Source organism: Mandrillus leucophaeus, unplaced genomic scaffold (genome assembly GCF_000951045.1).
Source record: "Mandrillus leucophaeus isolate KB7577 unplaced genomic scaffold, Mleu.le_1.0 Scaffold66, whole genome shotgun sequence".
NCBI lineage: Eukaryota > Metazoa > Chordata > Mammalia > Primates > Cercopithecidae > Mandrillus > Mandrillus leucophaeus.
In genome coordinates this window covers 2,495,766-2,503,007 of record NW_012107141.1, presented here as the reverse complement: position 1 = coordinate 2,503,007, position 7,242 = coordinate 2,495,766, and the positions used below count along the sequence as shown (strand labels likewise).

At 52.3% G+C, this 7,242-nt stretch overlaps 1 protein-coding gene across 2 annotated transcripts in view; it reads right to left on the bottom strand.

Moving 5' to 3' along the window:
* CD82 (CD82 molecule) overlaps positions 1-7,242 on the bottom strand; it is a 90,188-nt gene that overhangs the window by 65,230 nt on the left and 17,716 nt on the right. Inside the window, exon 2 of one of the 2 annotated variants that reach the window (XM_012001355.1) lies at positions 2,895-2,976. The gene's annotated coding sequence lies outside the window, so the exon portion shown is untranslated. Of the gene's footprint in view, positions 1-2,894; positions 2,977-7,242 lie in introns of those variants that run through there. The other variant, XM_012001356.1, reaches the window with a different exon arrangement.

Here is a 7,242-nt window from a genome sequence, read left to right as displayed (position 1 = left end):
TTTTTAGTAGAGACGGGGTTTCACTGTGTTAGCCAGGATGGTCTTGATCTCCTGACCTTGTGATCCGCCTGCCTTGGCCTCCCAAAGTGCTGGCATTACAGGCGTGAGCCACTGTGCCTGGCCCAGATTTCATATTTTTAAACAGTTAAAAGAAAAATAAACAGATTCTTTAATGCATGAAAATTACATAGAATCTAAATTTCTGCACACAGCCATGCCTACTGGTCTGTCTGGCCCTTTACAGAAAAAGCCTGCCGGCCCCTGGTGTAGGGGATCAAATGGTGCACCCGAAAGTCTCTGTAAGAGGCAGCAAGGGTCGCCGGGCGCGGTGGCTCACTCCTATAATGCCAGCACTTTGGGAGGCTGAGGTGGGCGGATCACAAGATCAGGAGATCGAGACCATCTTGGCTAACACGGTGAAACCCTGTCTCTACAAAAATACAAAAATTAGCCGGGCGTGGTGACGGGCGCCTGTAGTCCCAGCTACTCAGGCGGCTGAGGCAGGAGAATGGTGTAAACCCAGGAGGTGGAGCTTGCAGTGAGCCGAGATTGCACCACTACACTTCAGCCTGGGCGACAGAGTGAAACTCCGTCTCAAAAAAAAAAAAAAAAAAAAAAAAAGAGGCAGCAAGGGTCAGGACCACTCTTGGCATGGGAACTTTGGAGAAAGAAAACAGTGGGGTGGCAGGAATTGATTGTGACTTAGAGAGAGAAGACATAGGATCCTTGAACAAGGGTTCAAATCCTGACTCTGCCAATGTGTGGCCACAGAGGAGGGACTTCCTGGGCCTCATTCATCTTCTAGGGGAGTGGAACTCCCAACTGGACTCCCGTCCTGAAGAGGGAGTGAGGTCAGCGCCTGGTACAGTCAGGACTTGGTGACCCGGAGCTGGGGCCGACGTCTGTATCATCATCAGTTGGCTCAGTACTTGCAGGAGAAGCAAGGGATGAAGATTTAATTTACAGATGATCTTAAACCAAAAGAATGTCCTCCAATGTTATGCTTTCTTGTGTATACTTTTGGTAAACACTGCAGAGTCTGCTCAAGCTTTCCTGTGTTAAAAATACCGACAATTCAAGGGAATGAGATGCAAGCACATCTTATGGGAAACTTCCAGAACAGTCACAGAGAACCGTGAGCAGCAGGATGGAGGTACTGATCTTTGTTATGGTGGTGGTTGTTGTTTTGAGGCACTCTCGCTCTTGCTCTGTCACCCAGGCTGGAGTGCAGTGGCATGATCTTGGCTCATGGCAATCTCCGTCTCCTAGGGTCAAGTGATTCTCCTGCTTCAGCCTCCAGAGTAGCTGGGATTACAGGTGTGTGCCATCATACCCGGCTAACTTTTGTGTATTTAGCAGAGACAGGGTTTTGCCGTGTTGGCCAGGCTGGTCTTGAACTCTTGACCTCAGGTGATACACCTGCCTAGGCCTCCCAAAGTGCTGGGATTATAGGTGTGAGCCACTGTGCCCGGTGAGGTGCTGATCTTATGTTATACTTGACACCAGGTAAATTGACCATTTCTGAGCAACTACAATTTTAATTGACCAAATATATCATTTTATGCCAGATCAGTTTGTATAATAAAATTATTATATTAATATTTTGCCAACTTCTACTCATCATTTAACACTCATCTCCGAAATCATCACCTCCAGGAAACTTCCTACTCCAGCCAGCTTTGTCGTCACTACCACTGCCAACCCCTGACCCCCAAGACACATGCTGGTTAGATGCACTCCCTCTCTCCTTCCTTCCAGTGGCACTGGAGACCAGAGCAGCTCCATGAACAGGCTCTGGCATCAGGCTGCCTTGGATTTGAATGCAGTTCTAATGCCTCCTAGCTGTGTGACCATGGACAAGTGACTTAACCTCTCTGAGCCTCACTTTACTCATCTGTGAAGTGACAAAGATAAAACCTATTTTGCAGCCTGGGTGTGGTGGCTGAAGTCTGTCACCCCAGCACTTTGGGAGGTCGAGGCAGGCAGATCATGAGGTCAGGAGTTCGAGACCAGCCTGGCCAACGTGATGAAACCCCTGTTTACTAAAAATACAAAAATTAGCTGGGCATGGTGGCGGGTGCCTGCAGTCCCAGCTACTCGGGAGGCTGAGGCAGAGGAATCGCTTGAACCCAGGAGGCGGAGGTTGCAGTGAGCCGAGATCGCACCACTGCACTCCAGCCTGGATGACAGAGCAAGACTCCATCTCAAAAAACAACAACAACAACAACAAAAAACCCAAACCCTACTTTGAAGATTTGTCCAGACATTAGATTAGATCATATGGGCAAAATGCCTGCCACACGGTCGGCTGTGGATAAACGGCAGTTCCTATAACGAAGTGCTGCACAGTCACTTTCTACCTGCCTGTCCATTTCCCCTGAGGACTGTGATACCTTGAAGGGGAGACTATGTTATTTATGAGAACAAGGCAGACTCCCAACAAACGTTGCCGAATGAAAGACTGGGTGGATGCAGGGATGGATGGGTAGGTAAGTGGACGAATGGATGGACAGACAGATGGAGGGACTGCCACAAAGAACACCAGGGCCTTCAAGTTCTCGGCCACCTGAAGGTAGTCTAAGATCCTGCCCCTGAGTCTGCAGGGACTGTTCTCAGGCCTCTTCTGTCCTTGCCCACAGGGCAGGTTGCGGGTGTGTGAGGTGCTCAACCCCGGGCCAGATCTGAATGCCACGACCTGCTGCTGAGCCTCCCCAGGGACCAGCACTCCAGAACTCTAAATGCTGTAGGAGTCAGAGAGGGGGAAGAAATGGTCCCTCCGTCCACCAGGTGGCTCAGACTGAACACCTGAGGGCCACGCTCGGTCTCCGCCTTCCTTGCCCCACAGCCCAAGCGTGTCCCCTCCAACCCACCACTCCTCTCGGCCCAGAACTTACCTTCCACAAAACCAGTGCAGCTGGTCACAGGACCCACGTCTGCCCGTGCCCACGTGTCGTCCACACAGCAGCAGGGAGGACTCTGAAAAACACGGCCCAGATCTCGTCACTCCTGTCTATGACTCTCCAAAGGTAATGTGGCTGAAGACATATTCACTATAAATCCAGGCTCCCTGTGCGGCCGGCGGGGCCCCGCCGGGGTTGCCACTCCTCTGTCCTCTTCCCCCTACAGGCTCACGTGGCCTCTTTCCTGTTGTCCTGGTATATCAGGCCCTTATACCCACCTGAGGGCCTTTACAAAAGGGTTTCTCTGCCAGAATTACTCTTTTCCCATATTTCCCCACAGGCCTTGGCTCGGAAGGCTGACATCCCTCCTCCCAAAGGCCCCCCTAAACACCCAATCTATTCAGAAGGCCTCAACTCCAGCTGCTCATTACAATCAACATAGGCCATGCCCAGGCCCCCTGCCCCAACCAAGTCATCAGGATCTCTAGGGGTAGGGCTGGGCTCCCCAGGAGACTCAAAGGAGCAGCCCGGGTTGACATCTGGGTTGTTACATGGCACCCTCACTGCAGTAGCCTATTTGTTCACTAGTGTGTCTGCATCCGCCACTAGAATATGGGCTCCTCAAGGGGAGGGGCTGCCCCTGTCCCACTCACCCTGTGTCCCGGAGCCCAGAACAGTGCCTTGTGTATAAGAAGCTCTCAGTGTGTGTTTTTAGGAAGCAGGAGAAAAAAGGGAGGTCTACAGAGATCGGGAAAGATTTCTTAGACCAGAATTGATCCTGCAGCTGGAGGTTTCTGATCCTTAGAATGATATCGCTGGATTGGGGTAGAGATGGGTTGCTTCCCCCTAAGATAGGAATTTTTTTTTTTTTAGATGGAGTCTCGGTCTGTCGCCCAGGCTGGAGTGCAGTGGCGCCATCTTGGCTCACTGCAAGCTCCGCCTCCCGGGTTCATGCCATTCTCCTGCCTCAGCCTCCCGAGTAGCTGGGACTACAGGCGCCCGCCACCACGCCTGGTTAATTTTTTGTATTTTTAGTAGACGGGGTTTCACTGTGTTAGCCAGGATGGTCTCAATCTCCTGACCTCGTGATCCAGCCTCGGCCTCCCAAAGTGCTGGGATTACAGGCGTGAGCCACTGCACCCAGCCAGGATTTTTAAATATATATGTATTTGTTGAGACAGGACCTCACTCTGCTCTGTTGCCAAGGCTGGAGTGCAATGGTGTAAACACAGCTCACTGCAGCCTAAACCTCCTGGGCTTAAGTGATCCTCCTGCCTCAGCCTCCCATGGAGTTGGGACCACAGGTACACTCCACCATGCCTGGCTGATTATTTTGTGGAAATGGGGTCTCACTTTATTGCCCAGACTTGTCTCAAATGCCCGGGGTCAAGCAAGTATTTTAATGTCCTTTGGGTCAGAAAAGCTGACGGAAGCTGTGAACTCTCCCTAGAAAGATGCACACAGACGGGCAGGCGCACGCTTCCTTCCAATTTCAGGAGGTCACAGACCCTGGAAAGCCCACCTGAGGCCAAGGTTTTCTCCGCCCCCATCTCCTAAATGCCCTAGAGTGGTGGTCCCCAGCCTTGGCTGCACACAGGAATTGCCCCGGGAGTTACTGATGCCCAGCCCCCACTGCCAGAGACCCTGATGAGTTGTTCTGGGCTGCAGCCTGGGGATCAGGGTTTCTTCAGTTCTCCAGGGGGTTCCAGTATATTGGGACCCACTGCCGTGGCTCCATTCCTTACACAGGCCAGCCCCTGTGCTCCTCAGTGGGGTGCAGGCAGGCCTGGGGTTTCTGGTGCAGCAGCGCCTGGCCAGAGAGAATCTGCCTGGCACTCTGGCATCTGAAAAACAGTGTCACATGAAGCTCCCTGCACCATCTTCCAACCTGGGCTGCCTCAAGGCTCCTTCCACTTCAGTCTGTTACCCCAGAGCAATATTACTGTGCATGAGAAGACCTTTGAGATCACTGCACTTTTCAGAGGAGCCAGAGAGAGCAAGAGATGGCAGGTGGCACAGCAAGCTTGAGCGAAGCATGAAGTAGAGAACTGAAGATTCCCAGTCCAGAGCTCCTTTCTCTACCTGCGGCCCTGTCCCTGCACACTGGGGCTCCCACATGGGAGGGATAAGAAACACTGGACTCAGAATCACAGAGATGGCCCTCGGCTCCACCCCTGGCTCTGCCGGGTATCTGCCACATGACCTTGGGAAACACTGCAGAGCTGCTCCCTTATCCACAGATGGGGATGCCAACCTAGCCCACCCACTGCAGGCGTGAAGGTGAATCACCATCAGGCTAGTGCATAGTAGGGCGCAATCTATGCTGGTGCCTGGCCCTCTCCTCCCACTCTCCCTGCCTGAAGATGCCACATCTGCCACACCTTGCCAGCTGTGTAGCCTTGGGTGATCACCTTACCACTGTGTCTCAGCTTTCCCACCTGTAAAATGAACTTAATAATGGGTTGTGGTCAGGCTTAAAGAGTTTGTATCTATAAAGTGCCTGGCACCCAGTAAGTGTCAGATAAATGTTACCAACTATTGATGATGATGATCTGGAAAAGTTGTTGTTTTCCTGACCAACAGTCTGAAGCCCTCTGAGGCCTGATCTAGTCTCTAGCCATGTGCCCACCCTGGAGAGGCTATGTGCCGGAAGATGACCACTGCTGCTCCTGGGTGAGGGGCTGGCAGACAAGCAGGACCAGGCTGGGCCACCTAAGGAAGGAGGAGCCTCTGCCCCTAGCCTCCAGGCTGTGCCACTGGGAACTGCCTGAGACCCAGAGGTCCAGCCAGTTTGGTGAGTTGGGCATCCGATCCCGTGGGAGCTCAGTCTGCCCAGTCGGGCAGAAAGGGGAGTGAGAGTGAGAAAGCCTGGCTGGGCTATTGTGCCCTGGACGCCAGCCCATCCACAGGCACTCCACCTGCAAGCTGGTTCTTGGCCACCAGCTCTCTGGTCCTCTGGACTTTGTCCTGATCGCCCATGGGAAGAGACTGGGCACAGACGGCTGTGTTTGTTTTCATGTTTGACAGGTGATGTGTTTCCTGAAACCCCCGCTGACACCAGTGCCTGGCTTTTTGACCTCTCACTATCTTATTTTTCAATCTCTGGTCTTACTCTTATTGTTGATATTAACCCCCACCCACCAGAAAAAAAAAATAGCTGCTACTCTGGGCAACAGGAGAAGAGTAAGCATAAGCAGGATGAGGGCCTCAGGTTTCCTTTAAGACCTAGGGTTCAGCCCAGCCACAGTGGCTCATACCTATAATCCCAGCATTTTGGGAGGCCGAGGTGGGCAGATCACCTAAGGTCAGGAGTTCAAGACCAGCCTGACCAACATGGTGAAACTCCCTCTCTACTAAAAATACAAAAAATTAGCTGGGCATGGTGGCGGGTGCCTGTAATCTCAGCTACTCAGGAGGCTGAGGCAGGAGAACTGTTTGAACCCAGGAGGCAGAGGTTGCAGTGAGCTGAGATCGTGCCACTGCACTGCAGCCTAGGCAGCGAGAGAAAACTCTGTATCAAAACAAAACAAAACAAAAAAACAAAAACAAAAACAAAAAAATCCTAGGCTTCAATCCCAGCTCTGCTTCCTCCTAGGTGTGTGAGCTTGAGCAAGCGAGTTATTAAACCCTTCTGAGTCCCAACATTCCCACCTCTAACCCCAAGATGCTGGTGGGATCCCCATCTCATGGGATTGTTGGAGGAGTAGGAAATGACACGGAAGGAGCTTTGCGGTCACCATCAGCTCCTCACCACACAGTGAGGAGATCCTGCCACTACTACCACCACCAAGGTTGGAAGAAACACATCCAAATCAGACCTTCCCAGGAATCACAGGATTTCAGAGCCCAAAGAGCCTCCCTGTTTGTCTTAGAGATTAAGGAAGGGACCTGTCACAGGATCCCATGAACCAGTGAGGCAGGCTCCCTCTCTCCTGAGAGAGCTGGGATTGACAGCTGATATTTGGGGAAAGGAGGCCGGGGTACAAGAGCCACACAGGCCAGCAGGCATCCCTGTATATTATGCCATTATCCACCGCATCCATGCAATCTCCATAACACCCTCACCTGCTGCCCAAATGAACAAGGTAAATGGCGCAGCCCACGGTCCCACCCTTCCATACCTCTGCTGCCTGCTGCCTGATCCCCCAACCCTACCCCAGATCCCTGAGGCCTGACTCTCAGCTTCCTTTCAGGAAGGAAAAGAGCAGCTCCACCAATCCTGACCAGGACATTCCTTCAGTTTGGCTGATGAGGCTGACAGATGTGGCCCTTCTCAGGAGGTTATGCTTTGAAACCCTAGCAATGAGACTGGAGGGACTTTAGGTAAACAAGGGGGCCACTC